The sequence below is a fragment of the Ranitomeya imitator genome, chromosome 4 (genome assembly GCF_032444005.1).
Source record: "Ranitomeya imitator isolate aRanImi1 chromosome 4, aRanImi1.pri, whole genome shotgun sequence".
Classification (NCBI taxonomy): Eukaryota; Metazoa; Chordata; class Amphibia; order Anura; family Dendrobatidae; genus Ranitomeya; species Ranitomeya imitator.
In genome coordinates this window covers 366,603,492-366,629,927 of record NC_091285.1, presented here as the reverse complement: position 1 = coordinate 366,629,927, position 26,436 = coordinate 366,603,492, and positions in this window count along the sequence as shown.

Here is a 26,436-nt window from a genome sequence, read left to right as displayed (position 1 = left end):
CAAAGATGGCACAGACTGCAATAACGTGATATCAATTCATGACACTAAAAACAACACCATCGCCTAGACTACCCATTCTGTGACTGGGGTGGAAAAAGTCATTCACTTTCAGGGGACAGCCAGATGCGCTTAGGCTACGTTCACATTAGCGTTTTGCGTCGGGCGACGCATGCGTCATGCGCCTAGATTTAACATGGGGGACGCATGGACATGCGTTGTGCTGCGTTGTGCGATGCATGCGTTTTTTTTTGCCGCAAGCGTCGGGCGCAGAAAACGCAACAAGTTGCATTTTTCTTGCGTCCAAATTTTGGCAAAAAAGCCGCATGCGTCGCAAAACGCAGCGTTTTTGCGTGCGTTTTGGTGCGTTTTTATTTGCATTGTGCGTTGCGTCGCCGATGCAGCGGCGCACAACGCAAATGTGAACGTAGCCTTATCCGTCAGGACACCACCAGCAGCGCTGAAGACATGTTCTGAGAGAACGCTGGCTGCCGGGCATGACAAAACCTCCTAGGTGTTTCAGGCAATTTCAGGTCAATCTTCCATTTTTGAAGACCAAATGCAAAAGGGTCCAACCCTCCATAATGGTATTGATATTGAGCTCCAGATACTCCTGCACAATCCTCTCCAGTCACTCACAACGTGTCAGACTTGTACTCAGTTCTGCTGGTTCACGGGCTGGTCTAAAAAATGTGTGAAATGACTCACAGAAATTGCTTATGCCACTTACACTGCTTCTGCTAATGTATTTGCAGTGACGCCTTGAGATTCCCGGGGTTGGGCGTCTGGAACTGATATGCACACTGTATGCCTTACTGCTGTCTTGCAGAAAACCATTCTTAAGTTTGTCTACAAGTGTGTTTCAATACTCCAGCATGTGCACATCTCTTTCCAGGGGTGAAGCATCTGGCTAAATTTACTCTTATAAACCAATGTCAAAGTGAACATAAAGCAATGATCACACTAAGGTATAAAAATATAATTTTATTACAAAAAAATAATAACAAACAAAAAAAACAAAGTACAAAGAAGAAAACAACCAACAATACTACAGCATATAAAGGATATACCGAATGAGGAGACCAGATCCATATAATAAAAAATATACTAGAAAAATAATATATAACCCTCCAAGTGCATAGAACCTCTGGAGCAATACTAGTACCAGTGTGAAGATGATCTGTGACCCTCAAGGACTCCGACTCCAACGTATGTTTCGCCTAAGTGGCTTTTTCAAGGAGTCAACTCCTTGAAAAAGCCACTTAGGCGAAACGTACGTTGGAGTCGGAGTCCTTGAGGGTCACAGAGATGATCTGTGACCCTCAAGGACTCCGACTCCAACGTACGTTTCGCCTAAGTGGCTTTTTCAAGGAGTCAACTCCTTGAAAAAGCCACTTAGGCGAAACGTACGTTGGAGTCGGAGTCCTTGAGGGTCACAGATCATCTTCACACTGGTACTAGTATTGCTCCAGAGGTTCTATGCACTTTTTTGTCTTGATTAGACTATTTATTATGAAAGCATATGCACTTTATTGAGATGGATTGTCCATTTCTTTTTTCATCCATCTTCTGCATCTTGGAGGGTTATATATTATTTTTCTAGTATATTTTTTATTATATGGATCTGGTCTCTTCATTCGGTATATCCTTTATATGCTGTAGTATTGTTGGTTGTTTTCTTCTTTGTTTTTTTTGTTTGTTATTATTTTTTTGTAATAAAATTATATTTTTATACCTTAGTGTGATCATTGCTTTATGTTCACTTTGACATTGGTTTATATTTGATGGTGAACATTTATTCACTTTTGTGAATTTTGTTGTTTTGATCTAAATTTACTCTTGTAACATGCATCTAACGTAATAAGAACTCAGTAGTCAGCACTATTTCTAATCCTAAGAATACGGGCATCATGTTGAAGATAGTGTAGCAAGAAGGTGATCATGTGATGGGCGTTTCCATGAGGTCCAAGTCCATGGTGTGCTGGTTTGGGGGATAACACTCAAGGTTGCTTCCTCCTTCCCCTCCTGCCAATCACGAGCAAGAGAGAGCAGATCATTATCCTCTTCATCTCCTGACTGTTGTGCATCCATAACCTCATCCTCCTCAGGCAGACTATTCAAAGTGTGATACAGCATGTAGATGACCAGAATAGTGATGCTGATGATGACATCATTAGCGCTAGCCATCTTAGTAGCCATTTCTAAACTGTGCACAAGGGTGCAGAGGTCCTTCATCTGTGCTCACTCCGCAAGCGTGATTTGCACCATGTCTGTTCTGTATTGGCCCAGGCTATGCAAAAGGACTTATGGCACCAGGGCTGCCACAGCCACTGCAACATGTGCAAAGTGGAATTCTACCATGTCAGAAGATTGCTAATCAAACGGTTAACCGGTAGGTCGAAAGACAGCAATGCAAGTTGATGACCTGCGGGTGCGATTGTCAGAAGTAAGCATACAGCAACCGTGCTTTCAGGGGTGGGATTCAAATTTTTAACAACAGGTTCTGTGTTTGTGTGTGGGAAAACCACACCCATTTTTTAAGCCACCCCCATTTACACACACCTTTTCCTCAAACATATACAAGTAGGGGCGCAGTCAAATCCTACCACCCAACTTTTGAAGAAGGGAAAGAGGGTAAACTTTGCGGCGCTCACGCCGCTGCAAGTTTTAGGCCACGCCTCTGGCCACACCCATTTTGCAACTAGTCACACCCATATCCACATCCCAACCACACTCATTTAGCGCTGCTGATCACACTGTTTCATAAACAATAATTATAAACAAAAACATATGGCCACACAGTGCTCCATACTGTATAATGGCCACACATGATGCTCCATACTGTATAATGGCCACACATGATGCTCCATACTGTATAGTGGCCACACATGATGCTCTATACTGTATAATGGCCACACATGATACTCCATACTGTATAATGGCCACACATGATGCTCCGTACTGTATAATGGCCACACATAATTCTCCGTACTGTATAATGGCCACACATGATGCTCCATACTGTATAATGGCCACACATGATGCTCCGTACTGTATAATGGCCACACATAATACTCCATACTGTATAATGGCCACATGATGCTACATACTGTATAATGGCCACAAATGATGCTCCATACTGTAGAATGGCCACACATGATGCTCCATAATGTAGAATGGCCACACATGATATTGCGTACAGCATAATTACATAGTTACTCCTACACACGCGGCTCCGCTCCGTACACCTTGCATACACGGCTCAGCTCTGTACACCTTGTACACACACGGCTCCACTCTGCACACCTTGTTATACACAGCTCCACTCCATACACCTCGTACACACGTGGCTCCACTCCGTACACCTAGTAAACATGCGGCTCTGCTCCATAGTCCTTGCACACATGGCTCTGCTTCATACACCTCGTACACACATGGTCCCACTCCGCACACCTCGTACACACAAGGCCCCTCTCCGTATACCTTGCACACACGGCTCCGCTCCGTACACCTCATACACACACGGCTCCACTCCATACACCTCATACACAGACACGGCTCCGCTTCGTGCACCTCGGACACACACGGCTCTGCTCCGTACACCTCGTACACACACACACCTCGTACACACCTGGTACACACACATGGCTCTGCTACATCCACACTGTAAACAACTCTTGACCCCACACATAAGCTTACTGTCGTACACCTCGTACACACACACACCTCGTACACACCTGGTACACACACATGGCTCTGCTACATCCACACTGTAAACAACTCTTGACCCCACACATAAGCTTACCGTCATACAGCACCATGACAACCAGCACAGCAGAGTCCTGCAAAACAGGGAGACCCCTAATCATGTGACTCCTGACTCCTCCCCTCATGTGACCTCATCACAGGTCCTGTGCACACAGAGCAGCGGCAGCCATGTATGTGATGTGCGGCTCTCTGTGGGTGGAGGGATGCAGCTCTGCAGTGCTGGACCACGGGGCACTCTCAAATCGGGACTCCCCAGCGGGATACGGGAAGGTTGGGAGGTGTGGTACCGGATCGCGGCTCTGAATCTCCCCGGTTCGGGAAACCAGATACTTTTTAACAAGCGGTTCCATAGAACTGGGGAGAACCGGCTGAATCCCACCCCTGCGTGCTTTCTGCAGCAGTGCGTCCTGGCCGGGATAGTGGCAGAAAAATTGCTGTACCACCAAGTTTAAGATGTGAGCCATGCAAGGCACATGTGTGAGGTTGGCACAGCATATGGCAGTCACCAGGTTTACACTGTTATTGCACACAGCCTTCTTTGGCTTCATGTTTAGTGGAGACAGCCATTGCTGTATCTTGGCCTGGATAGCTGTCCTCAAGTCTTGAGCTGTGTGACTGCGATATCCAAGGCATATTAATTTAAACACAGCCTAATTGTGATGAGTCATGGCTGCTCAGTACGGAGGTGGGGGAGATTCTATCTGCACTGTTGGAATGTATGTTTGATTAACTAAGAGGTTGAAGGCACAGCTGAAAGCCCTAGAGGAGGTGAAGAATGCAGAAGCAGTGGAGGAACTGTTAGATACAGAGGTTTGTCACTCAAGCTTTTGGGGATTCAAAGACTTGTGGAGCAACGCCTTGACCACCTGCCCCCAAAGCCACACGAGTCACCCAGTGCCCAGTCAGTGAGATGTAACGCCCCTGCGCATGTTTGATCATTCAGGTGTCTGTGGTGAAATTAACCCTGGGAGACATAGATTTTTTCAGGGAACGGGTGAAGTTTCCGATGACATACTGGTGTAGCGCAGGCACAGCATCCTTAGAGAAGTAATGGAAATTGGGCAACTGGTAATGAGGGATTGTGACGGCCAATAACTTTCTGAAACTGTCTATATTCATTAAGTGGAAATGCAGTATTTCCATGGCCAACAGATTGGAGATGTGGGAGTACAAGCGTTTAGCTTTGGCATGTGACGGAGGAAACATTCTTTTATGTGACCACAACTATGGGACCGCGGGCTGACTGCTGTGTTGAAAAAGGGTGGAGTATGGAGAACAGGACAAACTGCTGGACTGTGAGTGATGTGCAGGCAGAGATGTAATGGTGGATTAAGAAAGATATATTTTACTAGGTGACAAAAAAGCAGCAGTTATGTCTACTTCTGTAACAGCTGACAGGCTCTCACTCACCCCGACTGTAGGGGTAAACAAGTGTAGTTTCTGTGGCCATAGACCTGTGTGAGAAGCCTTGGAATGGTGACGGAGGAGGAAGAAGCAGCAGATGGGGTTGATGGGACAGCCGGTGGTTGGCGAGGTCCACTAGTACGCATTTTAGTGCACTGGGATTTCCACTAAGGCATGTAGTTGTCAAATTAATACAATTTTTACATCTACTCTACTCTAGTTGTATTTTACAAATTTCACCAATAGCATGTGTTAGATCATCCTTTGCAGTCACGAAAAAGGCCTAAGCTAGGAAACCCTTGCCGCCCCTGTGAACTGCACACTTGTGACCAGAGCTGCCTACAGCCAGAGTTGGGGCTTAGGATGCAGTACTTGTCATGATTGCATCTCTTTGTGCCTGTGTGGGAAGTTGCAACGTAACCTCTTCATCATCCTCCTCTTCCACTCCTTCTGCTGAACTACTCAGACGCGTACATCTGGCTTCACACCAAGTGGGATCTACAACCTCATCATCATCCTCTCTGTTCTCTCATTCCTCAAGCTGAGACTCACCCCCCTCCTCTTCCTTACCTGACACCACAGAACAGTCCATGTGGTATCTGAGTCTCATCAGGATCACTTCCACCCTGGGTGGTTAGTGTCTGCATCAGTGCAGATGTTTTCCTCCTCTGGATTCTATGATTCTTTGGATAGGACAAGATGGTGTTCGTTCAGTTGAACTTTCATTTACATTAACACCTAACCCAAGTACACGTTGAACACAAAGCCTATTCCCTCTTCTATCATAACCTCTCTCTTTGCCACTCATGTTGTAAGTAGCCTTCCCCTCTTGTAACCTGCTATTTCACAACCTTAAGCCCACAGCTATCAGTTATCTTTCACTAAATGAAAATTCACTATTCATTTTCTTAGATAATGTGCCTGAAAAACATTTATTCCTAACAATTTTTAAGTGGAAATCTGGCCTTCTGATTTGCCACTGAAACACAGTTTTATCACAAATGATGTGGATTAGCTAATTGGGCCTCCAGGCTGTACCCCAATATTAGGCCTAATGACTTTGAAGTGGAATCTAACCTTCTGATTTGTCTCTGAAACACAGTTTTATCACAAATGATTTGAAGTAGCTAATTGGACCTCATAGCTGCACCGCAATGTTAGTCCTAACCATTTTTAAGTGGAAGATCGATTTCACACAGGACATGATCCTATCTACTTAACTGACAAGTTAACTTTCAGCAGGAGCAATCTCTGTCTGACACTGAGACGATGGTGCCAGCAGAACAAGATGTCTGCTTTTTATATTGCCAGGGACATGTGACTTCGGCAGCCAATTAGAGAAGAGCTTGTGTCATGACGTTGTGGATGGTTTCTGCTCCCTGATTGGCGGAATCAACACACATTAAGGGGAAAAAAATGAGCGCTGCTTCCCTAACCCCTTCATACGCTCTTCTAATCTCTCCACACCCCCTCTCCTCATCAAAGACGTCTCCCCGTCCCCCTCCCTGCTCATCATACAGCACCACGATTCTAGCCAAAGTAATAACAAAAGCATAAGTGAAAACACAATGAATTACCAAACTGTGACCGAATTTTGACGACTTCGCGTAAAAATGCTCTTGAAAGCGAACACGAATCCAATTGTGCTATGTTTGAAATTGGCAAACATTTTCTGAACGAGTCTCTCATCTCTAATGCCCACATCTGTATACACCAGAATGTGAACCAGACAAATAACCTTGAAAAGTCAGGTAATCTAACAATTCCATGACTTGATCACTCACATAAGAAACTATTATTTATGCAAATTCTCATCCACATGCCCTCATCTGTATACTTCAGAATGTGAATCCCACAAAAGTCAGGTCATCTGACAATTCCAGGTTTGATCACTCACTTAAATATTTTTGACCATTTATCTTACTTTGACTGTTTTTATGTCTATGTCTTGCTACACAAAACTTTTCTTTGCATTTATATTACTTATGCATTATTTATTATACATATTAGTCCAGTTTAAACTGGTCTTGTGTGATTCCACGGAGGTAAGCATACTCTGATGATTGTGCCATAGTCATTTAAAAACCCATTTTTGCAATGCGCATTAAGGCATGTTGCCAGGTGTTTCTATTTAGGTCGTTGTACTATGAAGTAAATTGCTAATTTAGCTGTAATACCCACTGACATGCCAATGTGTATTAAGAATGCCATTTTTTCTGCTTATCTTATATATGCCACATAGGCTATAATGGGCAGTTAGCTATATATTTATGCACACATGCACTTTAGTGCGGGTTTTCCTCTTTTTAGGCTACTCATTGATATATTACCCATAAATTGGTATGATAATAGTTATGGAATAGGCTACTTGTGGCTTACCTTAACATTTACTGTATAGGCGTCATCATATGGGTATCCGTATGGTTACACGGAATCAGTTATTGGATTGGAGGTACTTGCACATTTTTTTGATTGTGTATTTTGAATGAAGGTTTTTATTCATCTCGTTATAAATAAATCTATATGTTTGAACTAAACATTCTGCTGCCTGATTAATAATCTGTGAGGCCTCTCTTGGAATTATGCATTATTTATGTTGGTAATATGGGCATGATCATTTTATTGGAGGATCTCTAATAATGAGGCTGTTCCACATTTATACACTGTGGGCTTTACTGCAGGGTTCATGCCGAACTTCCTGTACCAGACAATACTTTTAGAATTATGTAGTTGATTGGTTGTTTGTGCACATAGCGGCTCTTACCTTCGCCGGCTGTAGCCTGTTATGGGGTACCACACCGCTTAGCATATTAGTTCCTTATTTAGGAACTGATGGAGCTAACCAGATATTGTATGACCAGTCTCTTTACAAGATAAACCTGGAAGGATTTCCCTGTTTGGTAGCTCAATGTCTCTATAAATTTTGAAAGACCAAATGGTATGCCATCTATTATAGGCAAAGCCACATGTACAGTGCTCGCATTGGTGCCATATTGGATGTATTTCCAAACACTGAAAAAGATGTGCAATATAATTTTAGGTGTGTTCCTCAGAATGTACAAAAAACAATCATATAAGTGACAGTACAGTGAAAAACATACATAAAAAATTATGGTATCAAACTATTCACTACCTCTCCAGATAAATAAATTAGGGAGTATAATTTATAAAGCAACACATTTATGGGGTTTTTCTGTTCTTGAACCACACGGGCTCTACAAACAGGACAATCAATTTCAAATAGAAATGACTAACATATGTAACCAGGGTTGAATTCGGACTGCAATTTAGCCCTGCTATTTGAAAGCACACAGGTTCACGCTGCCCTCACAATCTTCTTTTGATGGGGGTCTCTATTACAAATATTACCTTGTGCAAAGGAAATCAAGTTTTACCACTACAATAATACCATTATAATATCATTGCAATATACTGTAATAGAGAAATACCATCTGCCCATAATCAAATATTTCTGGAATATACAGGAGTAATACAACCACCATACTGATCATTAACCAAAACTACAGTACTAAGACTGATATTATCGCCCTAATGAATGCTCTTAATGTTCTCACCCACTATGATAGTCTCTCATGGCTTCCATAAAGTATGATGCTCACAATAATGCCCTCACACAGTATAATGACCCCACAGTGCTCAAAACACAGTAATGCTCCAACAAACCACACAGTACAAAAAATCATTGTCATAATGGAAACCTTACATTTCATTTATGTTCTTTATATTTTGTCAAATTGTTTTCTGTAATCTAGAAGAGTAAATTCATTAGAAATGTCAAGAAATAATCCACATATTTCCACAGTGAAAAGCAAATTTGTTTCAGAAAAGCTTTTTTTTTTTTTTTTTTTTTTTAGTAAACATTTTAGTCAAATCTTTTCTTTTATTATATATGTTAAAAGCTATATACAGCTCTTGTAAAAATTAAAAGACCACTGCACAGTTTTATAAAACCAGCTTCTCTACATGTCTGACAGCCATTCCATCCCAGTGTCAGTTGAATTCCAACCAGAGGACACCTCATTCTACTTAATGTGCTTCTGATTAGGTGATCACCTGAACCAAATCTTATTTAACGAAGGAAAGTATAAAAAAACACTGCTGTGGTGTTCACAATCCTCTTGCAATAGGACAAGCTGGATGGCAAAACAAGTGGTAGTATTTTCCCAAAAGTAACAGGAATAAAAAATAACTTTTAGCCATGCCAAAGGAGTTGAAAAGAAAAGTCTTGAGTGAGGAAAAGAAGGGCTCAATTCTGGCTTTGGTAGCAGAGGAATCCAGTGAGTGTCATGTTGCCTCCATCCTTAAAATTTCTAAGACGGTAGTCCATTACAAGAAGGTCAAGCAGTAGACATTTTGGACAACAAAGGTACAGACTGGCAGAGAGTGAAAACGACTCTCCACTGACCGGCATGACCGGCATCTTATTCAAATGTTACTCGGCAACTGCAGGATGACATCAAGTGGCCTTCAAAAGGAATGGCAAATGGCAGCTTGGGTGAAGTGCATGGCAAGAACAGTTCGAAACAGACTTCTAGATGCCGGACTCAATTCATGCAAAGCTAGAAAAAAGCCTTTCATCAATGAGTAGCAAAGGAGAGCCAGGACGAAGTTTGCCAAAGACCGTAAGGATTGGACCATAGATGACATAATCTTCTCTGATGAGTCTAATTTTCAGCTTTGCCCAACACCTGGTTGTCTAATAGTTAGACCGAGACCTGGAAAGGCATGCAAGCCACAGTGTTTGCACCCACTGTGAAATTTGGTGGAGGATCGGTGCTGATCTGGGGATGCTTCAGCAAGGCTGGAATTGAGCAGGGTAATCTTTGCGAAGGACATATGAATCAAGCCGCATACAAGGTTATCCTGGAAAAACCGTTGATTCCTTCTGCTCAGGCAATGTTCCCCAACTCTGAGGACTGTTTTTTCCAGCAGGACAATGCGCCATGCCACACAGCTATGTCAATCAAGGTGTGGATGAAGGGACCACCACATCATATTCCTGTCATGGCCAGCTCAATCTACAGACCTGAACCCCATTGAACACCTCTGGAATGTAATCAAGAGGAAGATGGATAGTCACAAGCCATCAAACAAAAAGAGCTGCTTAAATTTTTGTACCAGGAGTGGCATAACAACACCCAAAAGCAGTGTGAAAGACTGGTGGAAAGCATGCCAAGACGCATGAAAGCTGTGATTAAAAATCATGGTTATTCCACAAAATATTGATTTCTGAACTTTTTCTGAGTTAAAACATTAAATAAAGTTGCTTCTAAATAATTATGACTTTTTTTGCATTATTTTTGGTCTGTAAGCAATGCATTTTTTTGTTATTTTGACCATTTCTCATTTTCAGAAAATAAATACAAAATGTATTGCTTGGAACTTTGGATACATGTTGTCAGAAGTTTATAGAATAAAAGAACAATTTACATTTTACACCAAAATATACATATAAAAAGAAAAATCAGACAAAGTGAACATTTTGCAGTGGTCTCTTAATTTTTGCCAGAGCTATAGTTCAGTAAATGACAGCAGAGGAAGTTGTTCTGTACATTTTTCCTCTGGACTTTCTGTAAAATATTTTTAGCCACTAGAGCAAAAGATCAACTATCTTCTAAGTGAAATATACTGGAGGCTAAACACGTAATACTATCAGACTCATAAATACAAGACATACTTTCACCTCTGCCTAAAGTTCAGTTTTACATATATTTTCACTTTGTATAATATGAGTGTTCATTTGAAGGCAACCATGTGATCCCTGATGCTAACCTCTTTCTTAATGCATTTGATGTTCTTGAACAGGATGTAATTGAATTTGGTCTTCTCTGAAATGATAACAATATTTAGTGTTCTTCACTGAGGAAGTTTAGTAGGTCTCACAAAAGCGTCATTAGTCCACTTTTAATCTTCTTTAGCTTCTAATCTTTGAATGTTAATAAGCATCAAATATGTCTTCTTTGGCATTTATCAAAGTTCATAAGACCATTTGCTCTTTGCTGAAGACGATCAGACGGTAAAGCATAACAGATGATTTACTTGTCTCATTTATCAGACAGAACATCTATGCCACTGAAATCATCTCACAAGGTCACATTACACTGTTAAATCCTTATGGAACTGCCAATAGACTGCAATCCACTCCTTTCTTGCAGAAGAGTTTTATAGAAGAACACTTTTTTTAAATCATTTTAAACATTAAATTCAGATAGTTATTTCCCATTTTATTGTTTTATTTTCATTTAAATACAAATTTAATATGCCATATTAAAGGGTTTTGTCCCATATTCATAACTTTAAAGGGGCTGTCCCCACAGACAAAAGTGCCGTTTAATCGATATATAAAGGGAAATTAAGCTTTTTCACAATTAGATATATTTAAAAAAACATGTTGCTGTGCAGAGTTAAACTTATAATGCTGTCTCTGCTGGGTACTGTGCAAGGCTTGTGTCTAACAATGTAGAGGTTCTATAGCTGCTGTTTGAATTGATCTGACAGAGGACGAGAGGATAAGTCAATCTTCTCTACTGATGCTGGTTGCAGGGTCCACTCCATATTTATGATATTACTCCTCCCTGACGGCTCCTTTCATCTGCAGTCCAGGATGCAATATAAACCATATGAAAGTTGTCACATTAAATGGCATCTTCAAATCACAAAAAGACAGATGGGTCCGAAAATACAAATTTATGACAGCCTTTCATAGACTCCACACAGGTAGAGATGAGCGAATTAGGCAAAATTCGAATTAACCAGTATATTCACTTCACAGAGAAGTTATTCTTTTGAATTTAATGTCCCTTTTAATGCTTTGGGGCCTTGGCCATATTGCTTGAAACCTGTTGTCTGCTTAATAATGTGGTTCGTCCTTCTTAAGTATTTTTCCTTTAACTGGGCTCACCTCATCTAACCGTGGGGAGTCGGCTGTCAATCATCATATCATCAACATTATTCAGCTGCCAAACACACTGTATCAAAGTTATGTTTTCAGGTAGTTGAACAGGTTCTAAAACTTAGACATCATGGGAACCACATTAAACTACTTAAGGAGAAACTGGGGACTTCCATGAACTGTATCCTGTCCGGTGCACACTGCCTCTACACATTTTTTTGGTAAGCGCTGCCTTGTGACCGGTATCTGATATTGTGGGGAGTATATTGGTTACCCACGGAAGTGATTTGGCATATATACTCGGCTGCTTTCCTAATATTACCTTATATGTGGGATATTGATTATTGGCAATGTGTCCACTGGTGGTGACTCACCTTGTTTTAACCATCCTTTCGTATTGTCTAGTATGTATTTATGCACTATATGCTTGTTAAATTAATAAATATTGAAACTTTGCACTATCTTTTTGCTCCGCTGGTACTCCTTTCTGTCGATGGTTAATATGGAGTTAGTTTGCCTTCTGGGTTGCAGGTTCTTAGGGCACTACTTAGTGCTTTAATTTCCCTGCTAAAATGTTGCCTAGTTCTGTTATTATCTTCCCAGTCTTGCAGTGACAGAGGGCGCGGTGACACGATTAGTGTGCGCGCCGCCCTCTGACTGAATGTCAGTGCAGAGGACGGGGAAGACACAGTGGTGCCCAGAGGTCGACCGGGGAGCAGGTGAATATAGCAAGTGTCGGGGGGCCTGAGAGGTGAGTATGTGATTTTTTTTTTTAATTGCAGCAACAGCATATGGGGCAAATGTCTGTATCTTATGGGGCCATGTGCAGCATTATATGGGGCAAATAGCTTTCAGCAATTTAAGGGTTAAATCGCTGAAAAAATTGGCGTGGGCTCCCGTGCAATTTTCTCCGCCAGAGTAGTAAAGCCAGTGACTGAGGGCAGATATTAATAGCCTGGAGAGGGTCCACGGTTTTTGGCCCCCCTGGCTAAAAACATCTGCCCCCAGCCACCCCAGAAAAGGCACATCTGTAAGATGCGCCTATTCTGGAACTTGGCCACTCTCTTCCCATTCCCGTGTAGCGGTGGGATATGGGGTAATGAAGGGTTAATGTCACTTTGCTATTGTAAGGTGACATTAAGCCAGATTAATAATGGAGAGGCGTCAATTCTGACACCTATCCATTATTAATCCATTTGCCTTAAATGGTTAAAAAAAACACACACATTATTAAAAAGTATTTTAATGAAATAAAAACACAGGTTGTTTTAATATTTTATTGTACGCTCAATCCACCTGAAGACCCTCGCTCTGTAACAAATGAAAAATAATAAACCAACAATATACATACCTTCCGTAGATCTGTAACGTCCCACGTTGTAAATCCATCTGAAGGGGTTAAAATATTTTACAGCCAGGGAGCGCATCTTCCAGATGTGCCTTTTCTGGGGTGGCTGGGGGCAGGTGTTTTTAGCCAGGGGGGCCAATAACCGTGGACCCTCTCCAGGCGGGAGCCCACACCAATTTTTTCCGCGTTTTAACCCTTGAATTTAAGAGCTAGAGCGCTGAAATTTTGCACATACACACTACTAACATTAGTGGTGTGGAATATGCAAAAAAAGAGGGATATGACATGGTTTACTGTATGTAAACCATGTCTCATATTATGTCGGGTTTTGGCAGGAGAAAAGAAAAGCCGGTATTGAATTACCGGCTTTCCTGCTATATCGCGCTGAAGTTAATATAAATATATAAATATATATATATATGGGTCTGAAGTACATATATATATATATATATATATATGTATATATATATATATATATATATATAACGAAACCCGACTTTTCATTAGAGACCGCCGACCCGATCCCAGAGTGGGATCGGGTCGGGTTTCACGAAACCCGACTTTGCTAAAAGTTGGCGACTTTTGAAAAGTGCCGATCTGTTTCGCTCAACCTTAGTACCCACTCCTATCCCACTACAGGAAGAGCAGGCATATGCCTTTGATGGAAGCGTTGTCCGCGGGTCAAGAAGGGCTTTAGTGTACGTATGGGCATGGATGGCACAGACACATGCCTTGCTGGTCTGAATCCGCTAGGCCGCTCTCCCTCCTCCATCTTCCGGCCAGTCTCCATGGTGAATCAGGCTTCCAGGGGCGCGCTCCACTGCTATCATGGGAAAGGCACGCTAGTGACATTGGAGGGAGTGCACTGTAAGCAAGATGGAGGCACCCTGGGCAAGAACGCCGGCCAGGACGCGTGGGGAGTCAACACGTCCTGGTGGGGGCAGTGCGCAGGGAGGAGGAGTATTTTTGGGACTGTAGTAGGCGGAACCGAGGAGAAGCACTGTGAATCCCATATAAAGTGAAGGGATGACTACGGAAAGGCGCTTATGTCCAAAGCTCTCTTTATCATGGGGGACCTAAGAAGACAGCAGCAGCAGTCATTGCTACCAATTAGGGTTGAGTGAAACGGGTCGGCCATTTTCAGAAGTTGCCGACTTTTGGCAAAGTCGGGTTTCATGAAACCCGACCCGACCCCTGTGTGGGGTCGGTCATGAGGTCGGCGATCTTCTGAATCTGGTATCGGAATTCCGATACCGAGTTCCGATATGTTTGCAATATCGGAAATCGGTATCGGAATCCATATTTAAGTGTAAAATAAAGAATTAAAATAAAAAATATTGCTATACTTACCCTCTGACGCGCCCTGGTACTAACAGGCAGCCTTCCTTCCTTAGAATCAGCGCGTGAAGGACCTTAGATGACGTCGCGGCTTGTGATTGGTCACGCGACCGCCCATGTGACCGCTCACGCGACCGCCCATGTGACCGCTCACGCGACCAATCACAAGCCGCGACGTCATCTAAGGTCCTTCACGCGCTGATTCTAAGGAAGGAAGGCTGCCGGTTAGTACCAGGGCGCGTCAGAGGGTAAGTATAGCAATATTTTTTATTTTAATTCTTTATTTTACACTTAAATATGGATCCCAGGGCCTGAAAGAGAGTTTCCTCTCCTTCAGACCCTGGGAACCATAGTATCCCATTGCACTGCATTGGGTTTCGTGTTTCGGCCGACCCCGACTTTTCTATAGGATCGGCCGATTTCACTCGACCCGACTTTTGAGAAAGTCGGGTTTCGTGAAACCCGACCCGATCCTATAAAAGTAAAAGTCGCTCAACCCTACTACCAATGCCCATTCACCAACACTTAAGGGAGCAGCCGCTCAAGTGGCAGGAATGGCAGCTGTCCTGGTCAGAGGAGTGGGAGGTCGCAGGACTCCTCGTTATCCAGAAGGGATGTAGTATGTACCCCTGATGAGCCTCCAAAATCGGGTACCCTTGATATGACAGTGGGTGGTGAGTGAACTACATGAATGTCACCTTTTGTTAATAAGGGCCATTTTCTTGCTTAAATCACTAGGGACCTAGGAAGGCTAGCACAAAGAAGAAAAATAGAGAATGTGCCCTATGTAGGACCCCATTGGCAGTCCAATAGCAGAAGAGTCTCTGCGCAGACTGAATCCAGAAAACAATCCTTGATGAGACCCTTAACTTCGCCGCAAACCTTAGGTCTGTGATAAGGGCTGAGGTTAAAGGTTCCCTAAAGACACTGTTACAGAAGAGGAGTGAAAGAGCTAAGGAGGGCGCTATGAAATCTGATGCCTCTCCTCGGTCTGTAGGAGAATATCATAGTGAATCCCCATCCTTCTCCTCATCGGACAGTGATATATTTGGTCGACCGTGCTTTCCTGCTTAAGATACTGATAGGTTGGTCAGAGCAGTTAGGTCAACAATGGGTCTGAAGTAGGAAAGAACATCTAAGTCCCTGGAGGGTTGGAGGAAGGGTAAAAGCACACCTTTCCAGTTAATTCCAGGATACAAGCACTCATAGATAAGGAGTGAAAAAAGTCAGAAAAATATGGTAGCTTGACATTATCTTCAAAGAGGAAATACCCTTTTGAGAAAAAAGACTCAGAGATTTGGGATAAAGTCCCTAAGATTAATGGGGCAGTGGCTAAATTTTCAAAGTGGTCAGGCCTGCCCTTTGAGGATTCTGGAGTGCTTAGGAACCCGCTAGATAAAAAAGCAGATGGGTTTCTAAAGCCCACCTGGGAGTCAGCTGCGGGGGGGACTAAAGCCAGCAATAGCTGAAACATATACATTTCCTTATGGTCTGTCTGCAACAAATGGAGGAGCAGCTTAAATACAAAACCCAAAGAGATGAAATCCTGGCCAATTTGCCTCTGTTGCACACAGCAGTGGCTTTTCTTGCTGACACTTCTGCAGATTCTGTGAGACTAGCGGCTATGTCGGCTGGCCTATACAATGAGGCCAGATTGGGTTTTTGGCTTAAGGGGTGTCCAGTGCATTAAAAAATAGACTTTGCTCTATCCCTTATGATGGCCACTTTCTCTTTGGATAGAAATTGGAAGATATTTTGGAGAAAGCAGGTGACAAAAAGAAGGGATTTTCTGGTTTCCCTGCTGAGGGTAGGAAACCTTTCTTTCAGAGGAGGATGTTTAATAGGTGACGTCCTCCGGGGAAAAGGAAAAGGTGGGAGTTCTAGGGCAGAAAGGAGTTCAAGTTTATGTTCGGTGGGCCCTCTACATCTTCCAAAAACCCTCACAATGATGTCAGGTCAGGGGTGGGGGGAAGACTCTCCCTCGTTCTCCCTGCCTGAGTGAACATCTCCTCCAGGTGCTGGGTCTTAACTATTGTCAAGGATGGTCTGAAGATAGACTTTGTCCATCTACCTCATCAGACCTTCGTAAAAACACCCCTCAGGAAGTCACCAAGATAGCAGCTTGCCTGGAAACAGAGATCCTAGGACTCTTACAAAATGTTTTCTGTGCGAGGTCCCGGAGGAAGAAAAATGAATGGGATTTTATTCTCCCCTCTTTTTGATAATAAAACCGGATGGTTCCTTAAGAACTATTATCAATCTGAGGAAACTCAACCAATGGATTGTAAATTGCTCCTTCAAGACGGAATCGGTAAACACAGCTATAAAGCTGTTATCCCATGATTGTTTCATGTCTGTCATCAAAGGACGCATATGTACATTTTTTTCCATGCATATCATGTGCCGCACCATATGGTGTTCTCTTGAACTCTGACACTTTTTTTTGTCATGTGGCTCAATTGGCACCCATATTTAAAAGATCAACCTTAAACAGCAACTCTTTTTTCTGTATACATGTGGTCATTTCCTGATAAAAAGTAACCTTATACTTCAAAACGCGTTGAATAAACCACCATCTTTCAGTTCATCATACCTGAATCCATGTCTCATTTCTATTCAGCAGCGCAGATAATATCCACAGACATCCTGTTATTCTGATAATTGTAACCTTGCGGCAAATAGTTAGGTGTCTCAATTTAAAAAATCCTGTGGTAGGTCCAGACCAGTTATAGTCCGGAAAATTCCACCATGGGATCTGAACCTAATTTTAGAGGCACTAATACAGACCCTTTTGCACCCTTACAGAATTTATCTGCCAAATTCCTCACACTTAAGACTGATTTACTAGTGGGTGAGCTATATGTCCCCCTATACACAGATGAATGAGGATAGAATTGTACTAAGGCCTGACCGGGCCTATCTTCCCAAAATGGCTTTTAAGTTCCATATTAGCCAAGAGATTTCTTTGCCCTCTTTTTGTAACAACCCTAAGAATTCAGGCGAGGAAAAATTCCATACCTTAGATCTTAGGAGGTCCATATTGGAGTATACAGTGGGTAAGGAAAGTATTCGGACCCCTTTACATTGTTCACTCTTTGTTTCATTGCAGAAATTTGTCAAATTCAAAAAAGTTCATTTTTTTCACATTAATGTACACTCTGCACCCCATCTTGACTGTACAAAAACAATAATGTAGTAATTGTTTGCAAATTTAATAAAAAAGAAAAACTGAAATATCACATGGTCATAACTATTCAGACCCTTTTCTCAGACAATCATATTTAAGTCACACATGCCGTCCATTTCCTTGTGATCCTCCTTGAGATGGTTCTACTTCTTCATTGGAGTCCAACTGTATTTAATTAAACTGATAGGACTTGATTTGGAAGGGCACACACCTGTCTATATAAGTTCATGAACAAAAGCAGAAAAGGATCCTCCGCACAGCTGCTATATAGTTAGATTCTGTACGTAACACAACCCAAATCACTACGAGAGCCGGCATGAAAAAATACCTTTTACAATAGAAACGGGGTGCAGCCTCCAAAGTAATACATTGTAGTCCATGAAGAGGTAGAAAAGAAGTGCACTTACTAGTGTTGAGCGATACCGTCCGATACTTGAAAGTATCGGTATCGGATAGTATCGGCCGATACCCGAAAAATATCGGATATCGCCGATACCGATATCCGATACCAATACAAGTCAATGGGACATCAAGTATCGGAATGTATCCTCATGGATCCCAGGGTCTGAAGGAGAGGAAACTCTCCTTCAGGCCCTGGGATCCATATTAAAGTGTAAAATAAAGAATTAAAATAAAAAATATTGTTATATTCACCTCTCCGGCGGCCCCTGGACATCAGCGGGAGGATCCGGCGTCCGGCACGGCTTCTTTCTTCAAAATGCGCGCCTTCAGGACCTGTGGAATGACGTCCCGGCTTCTGATTGGTCGCGTGCCGCCCATGTGACCGCCACGCGACCAATCAGAAGCCGCGACGTCATTCCTCAGGTCCTAGAAGGCGCTCATTCTAGGACTTTAGCTGAGGAATGACGTCGCGGCTTCTGATTGGTCGCGTGGCGGTCACATGGGCGGCACGCGACCAATCAGAAGCCGGGACGTCATTCCACAGGTCCTGAAGGCGCGCATTTTGAAGAAAGAAGCCGTGCCGGACGCCGGATCCTCCCGCTGATGTCCAGGGGCCGCCGGAGAGGTGAATATAACAATATTTTTTATTTTAATTCTTTATTTTACACTTCCGATACCGATACCCGATATCACAAAAATATCGGATCTCGGTATCGGAATTCCGATACCGCAAGTATCGGCCGATACCCGATACTTGCGGTATCGGAATGCTCAACACTAGCACTTACCCGTATATAGTAGTCACAATATTTATTCGGACATATTACAAAGCGTGCAGGGAGGGATGTGAAAAAAAGCGGACAACGGCCATTTCATGCCTCAGCACTTCAACGGGTCCAAAAACCTGGGTTTTTGGACCCGTTGAAGTGCTGAGGCACGAAATGGCCGTTGTCCGCTTTTTTTCACATCCCTCCCTGCACGCTTTGTAATATGTCCGAATAAATATTGTGACTACTATATACGGGTAAGTGCACTTCTTTTCTACCCCTGTCTATATAAGACCTCGCAGCTCACAGTGCATGTCAGACCAAATGAGAATCATGAGGTCAAAGGAACTGGCCAAGGAGCTCAGAGACAGAATTGTAGCACGGCACAGATCTGTCCAAGGGTACACAGAATTTCTTCAGTACACAAGTTCATAAGAGAACAATGTCCTCCATATTCCTTAAATGGAAGAAGTTTATGACCACCAGAAGTTTTCCTAGACCAGGCCGTCCAGCCAAACTGAGCAATCGTGGGAGAAGAGTCTTGGTGAGAGAGGTAAAGAAGAACCCCACGATCACTGTGGCTGAGATCCAGAGATGCAGTAGAGAGATGGGAGAAAGTTCGGTAAGACCAACTATCACTGCATCCCTCCACCAGTCGGGCCTTTATGGCAGAGTGGCCCAACGGAAGCCTCTCCTCAGTGCAAGACATATGAAAGCCTGCATAGAGTTTGCTAAAAAAAACCCCATAAAGGATTCCCAGACTATGAGAAGTAAGATTCTCTGGTCTGATGAGATGAAGCTAGACCTTTTTGGTGATAATTCTAAGGGGCATGTGTGGAGAAAATCAGGCACAGCTCATCACCTGCCCAATACAATCCCAACAGTGAAACACGGTGATGGCAGCATCATGCTATGGGGGTGTTTTTCAGCTGCAGGGACGCAGCATTGCCGTAAAGTGAGTGCAATTAACTCATTAAACCCTCAGTGATAACACCGAAGGAGCCATTGTGGAGGCCTTATAGTGCAGTGGCATCTCCTGATGTCACTGTTCTATAGGGGAGATCGTCATGGGACACTCGCTATTAATTGGACTATGTTGGATAGGGAGTATCAGGGATTCAAGCTTCAGGAGGCTAATTTGCATATTCCAGGTGCCTTCTGGGAGAAGCGAAGTCTCCCTAAGCTAGAAGATCGTTGGGTACAGCCGGGACCAGCTGCTTCGAAAGCATCACCAAACCAGGGATTCAAGCTTCAGGAGGCTAATTTGCATATTCCAGGTGCCTTCTGGGAGAAGCGAAGTCTCCCTAAGCTAGAAGATCGTTGGGTACAGCCGGGACCAGCTGCTTCAAAAGCATCACCAAACCAGGGATTCAAGCTTCAGGAGGCTAATTTGCATATTCCAGGTGCCTTCTGGGAGAAGCGAAGTCTCCCTAAGCTAGAAGATCGTTGGGTACAGCCGGGACCAGCTGCTTCGAAAGCATCACCAAACCAGGGATTCAAGCTTCAGGAGGCTAATTTGCATATTCCAGGTGCCTTCTGGGAGAAGCGAAGTCTCCCTAAGCTAGAAGATCGTTGGGTACAGCCGGGACCAGCTGCTTCGAAAGCATCACCAAACCAGGGATTCAAGCTTCAGGAGGCTAATTTGCATATTCCAGGTGCCTTCTGGGAGAAGCGAAGTCTCCCTAAGCTAGAAGATCGTTGGGTACAGCCGGGACCAGCTGCTTCGAAAGCATCACCAAACCAGGGATTCAAGCTTCAGGAGGCTAATTTGCATATTCCAGGTGCCTTCTGGGAGAAGCGAAGTCTCCCTAAGCTAGAAGATCGTTGGGTACAGCCGGGACCAGCTGCTTCGAAAGCATCACCAAACCAGGGATTCAAGCTTCAGGAGGCTAATTTGCATATTCCAGGTGCCTTCTGGGAGAAGCGAAGTCTCCCTAAGCTAGAAGATCGTTGGGTACAGCCGGGACCAGCTGCTTCGAAAGCATCACCAAACCAGGGATTCAAGCTTCAGGAGGCTAATTTGCATATTCCAGGTGCCTTCTGGGAGAAGCGAAGTCTCCCTAAGCTAGAAGATCGTTGGGTACAGCCGGGACCAGCTGCTTCGAAAGCATCACCAAACCAGGGATTCAAGCTTCAGGAGGCTAATTTGCATATTCCAGGTGCCTTCTGGGAGAAGCGAAGTCTCCCTAAGCTAGAAGATCGTTGGGTACAGCCGGGACCAGCTGCTTCGAAAGCATCACCAAACCAGGGATTCAAGCTTCAGGAGGCTAATTTGCATATTCCAGGTGCCTTCTGGGAGAAGCGAAGTCTCCCTAAGCTAGAAGATCGTTGGGTACAGCCGGGACCAGCTGCTTCGAAAGCATCACCAAACCAGGGATTCAAGCTTCAGGAGGCTAATTTGCATATTCCAGGTGCCTTCTGGGAGAAGCGAAGTCTCCCTAAGCTAGAAGATCGTTGGGTACAGCCGGGACCAGCTGCTTCGAAAGCATCACCAAACCAGGGATTCAAGCTTCAGGAGGCTAATTTGCATATTCCAGGTGCCTTCTGGGAGAAGCGAAGTCTCCCTAAGCTAGAAGATCGTTGGGTACAGCCGGGACCAGCTGCTTCGAAAGCATCACCAAACCAGGGATTCAAGCTTCAGGAGGCTAATTTGCATATTCCAGGTGCCTTCTGGGAGAAGCGAAGTCTCCCTAAGCTAGAAGATCGTTGGGTACAGCCGGGACCAGCTGCTTCGAAAGCATCACCAAACCAGGGATTCAAGCTTCAGGAGGCTAATTTGCATATTCCAGGTGCCTTCTGGGAGAAGCGAAGTCTCCCTAAGCTAGAAGATCTTTGGGTACAGCCGGGACCAGCTGCTTCGAAAGCATCACCAAACCAGGGATTCAAGCTTCAGGAGGCTAATTTGCATATTCCAGGTGCCTTCTGGGAGAAGCGAAGTCTCCCTAAGCTAGAAGATCGTTGGGTACAGCCGGGACCAGCTGCTTCGAAAGCATCACCAAACCAGGGATTCAAGCTTTTTTTGCCTGTAGGACATTATTGCAAGAGAGCTTGGCTGAGTAGATTACACAAGAAGGAAAACACACAGCAAGTCAGCAGGATCTAGGAGCAACATGGCAGATGTGACAACCTACATGGTGAGCTGCAGCATGTGCTACATGTTCACAGATCGACCAGAAGAAGAATCCAATTTCACCTGTCAGAAGTGTAGACTAGTGGCCCTTTTAGAAGAAAAGGTGCGGGGTCTGGAAGAAAGAATAGCAACTTTGAAACTCATCAAAGAGAATGAAGACTTTCTAGACAGAACAGAAGCATCTCTACTGGTCACAGAAGGTGCAAAAAGTGTCAGAGAACCTCCAAAAGCAGATGAGTGGAAGCATGTGACCAAAAGAAGCAAGAAGACCATGGAGAAATCACCAACCACACAACTGAAGAACCGATATCAAATCTTTGTAGAGGATGAAGATGGCACACCTAAGAATGAAGCAATACCAGCAAGCAAAAAAGAAAAGGGCACACAGCAACAAGTGACAGCAAAAAGTACAGCCAAGAAGCAACGAAGAGTGGTGGTGGTGGGAGACTCACTACTGAGAGGCACCGAAGCAGCCATCTGCAGACCGGACATAACTGCAAGAGAAGTATGCTGCCTTCCAGGTGCGATGATCAAGGATGTGACCGATAGGATACCAAAGCTCTTCAGCTCCAAGGACGTCCACCCATTTCTTCTGATACATGTTGGCACCAATGACACGGCAAGGAAGGACCTACCGACAATCTGCAAGGACTTTGAAGAGTTGGGGAAGAAAGTAAAGGAACTGGATGCACAGGTAGTTTTTTCTTCTATCCTTCCAGTAGACGGGCATGGCACCAGGAGATGGAACAGGATCCTTGATGCAAACAACTGGCTAAGACGATGGTGCAGACAACAAGGATTTGGATTCCTGGACCACGGTGTGAATTACTGGTATGATGGACTCCTCGCCAGAGACGGACTACACCTCAACAAACCTGGGAAACACACATTCGCCAGAAGACTCGCTACACTCATCAGGAGGGCGTTAAACTAGAAGAAGAGGGGACGGGAAGAAAAACATTAGACTCGAACAAAGACGACCCAGGAATACATACTCAGAAGGGAGGTAAGAACATTTCTAAAACAATCCACAGTGAGGAGATTGGAACAAAACAAAATCCTCTAAACTGCATGCTCGCAAACGCCAGAAGCCTGACAAACAAGATGGAAGAACTAGAAGCAGAAATATCTACAGGTAACTTTGACATAGTGGGAATAACCGAGACATGGTTAGATGAAAGCTATGACTGGGCAGTTAACTTACAGGGTTACAGTCTGTTTAGAAAGGATCGTAAAAATCGGAGAGGAGGAGGGGTTTGTCTCTATGTAAAGTCTTGTCTAAAGTCCACTTTAAGGGAGGATATTAGCGAAGGGAATGAGGATGTCGAGTCCATATGGGTTGAAATTCATGGAGGGAAAAATGGTAACAAAATTCTCATTGGGGTCTGTTACAAACCCCCAAATATAACAGAAAGCATGGAAAGTCTACTTCTAAAGCAGATAGATGAAGCTGCAACCCATAATGAGGTCCTGGTTATGGGGGACTTTAACTACCCGGATATTAACTGGGAAACAGAAACCTGTGAAACCCATAAAGGCAACAGGTTTCTGCTAATAACCAAGAAAAATTATCTTTCACAATTGGTGCAGAATCCAACCAGAGGAGCAGCACTTTTAGACCTAATACTATCTAATAGACCTGACAGAATAACAAATCTGCAGGTGGTTGGGCATTTAGGAAATAGCGACCACAATATTGTGCAGTTTCACCTGTCTTTCACTAGGGGGACTTGTCAGGGAGTCACAAAAACATTGAACTTTAGGAAGGCAAAGTTTGAACAGCTTAGAGATGCCCTTAATCTGGTAGACTGGGACAATATCCTCAGAAATGAGAATACAGATAATAAATGGGAAATGTTTAAGAACATCCTAAATAGGCAGTGTAAGCGGTTTATACCTTGTGGGAATAAAAGGACTAGAAATAGGAAAAACCCAATGTGGCTAAACAAAGAAGTAAGACAGGCAATTAACAGTAAAAAGAAAGCATTTGCACTACTAAAGCAGGATGGCACCATTGAAGCTCTAAAAAACTATAGGGAGAAAAATACTTTATCTAAAAAAATAATTAAAGCTGCCAAAAAGGAAACAGAGAAGCACATTGCTAAGGAGAGTAAAACTAATCCCAAACTGTTCTTCAACTATATCAATAGTAAAAGAATAAAAACTGAAAATGTAGGCCCCTTAAAAAATAGTGAGGAAAGAATGGTTGTAGATGACGAGGAAAAAGCTAACATATTAAACACCTTCTTCTCCACGGTATTCACGGTGGAAAATGAAATGCTAGGTGAAATCCCAAGAAACAATGAAAACCCTATATTAAGGGTCACCAATCTAACCCAAGAAGAGGTGCGAAACCGGCTAAATAAGATTAAAATAGATAAATCTCCGGTCCGGATGGCATACACCCACGAGTACTAAGAGAACTAAGTAATGTAATAGATAAACCATTATTTCTTATTTTTAGTGACTCTATAGCGACAGGGTCTGTTCCGCAGGACTGGCGCATAGCAAATGTGGTGCCAATATTCAAAAAGGGCTCTAAAAGTGAACCTGGAAATTATAGGCCAGTAAGTAACATAGTAACATAGTAACATAGTTAGTAAGGCCGAAAAAAGACATTTGTCCATCCAGTTCAGCCTATATTCCATCATAATAAATACCCAGATCTACATCCTTCTACAGAACCTAATAATTGTATGATACAATATTGTTCTGCTCCAGGAAGTCTAACCTCTATTGTTGGTAAAATATTTGAAGGGTTTCTGAGGGATGTTATTCTGGATTATCTCAATGAGAATAACTGTTTAACTCCATATCAGCATGGGTTTATGAGAAATCGCTCCTGTCAAACCAATCTAATCAGTTTTTATGAAGAGGTAAGCTATAGACTGGACCACGGTGAGTCATTGGACGTGGTATATCTCGATTTTTCCAAAGCGTTTGATACCGTGCCGCACAAGAGGTTGGTACACAAAATGAGAATGCTTGGTCTGGGGGAAAATGTGTGTAAATGGGTTAGTAACTGGCTTAGTGATAGAAAGCAGAGGGTGGTTATAAATGGTATAGTCTCTAACTGGGTCGCTGTGACCAGTGGGGTACCGCAGGGGTCAGTATTGGGACCTGTTCTCTTCAACATATTCATTAATGATCTGGTAGAAGGTTTACACAGTAAAATATCGATATTTGCAGATGATACAAAACTATGTAAAGCAGTTAATACAAGAGAAGATAGTATTCTGCTACAGATGGATCTGGATAAGTTGGAAACTTGGGCTGAAAGGTGGCAGATGAGGTTTAACAATGATAAATGTAAGGTTATACACATGGGAAGAGGGAATCAATATCACCATTACACACTGAACGGGAAACCACTGGGTAAATCTGACAGGGAGAAGGACTTGGGGATCCTAGTTAATGATAAACTTACCTGGAGCAGCCAGTGCCAGGCAGCAGCTGCCAAGGCAAACAGGATCATGGGGTGCATTAAAAGAGGTCTGGATACACATGATGAGAGCATTATACTGCCTCTGTACAAATCCCTAGTTAGACCGCACATGGAGTACTGTGTCCAGTTTTGGGCACCGGTGCTCAGGAAGGATATAATGGAACTAGAGAGAGTACAAAGGAGGGCAGCAAAATTAATAAAGGGGATGGGAGAACTACAATACCCAGATAGATTAGCGAAATTAGGATTATTTAGTCTAGAAAAAAGACGACTGAGGGGCGATCTAATAACCATGTATAAGTATATAAGGGGACAATACAAATATCTCGCTGAGGATCTGTTTATACCAAGGAAGGTGACGGGCACAAGGGGGCATTCTTTGCGTCTGGAGGAGAGAAGGTTTTTCCACCAACATAGAAGAGGATTCTTTACTGTTAGGGCAGTGAGAATCTGGAATTGCTTGCCTGAGGAGGTGGTGATGGCGAACTCAGTCGAGGGGATCAAGAGAGGCCTGGATGTCTTCCTGGAGCAGAACAATATTGTATCATACAATTATTAGGTTCTGTAGAAGGACGTAGATCTGGGTATTTATTATGATGGAATATAGGCTGAACTGGATGGACAAATGTCTTTTTTCGGCCTTACTAACTATGTTACTATGTTACTATGTTACTATGAGTATACGGTTGGTTTATTATTTTTTATTTTTTGCAGGCAATCGATGGCTTTGGGGAATT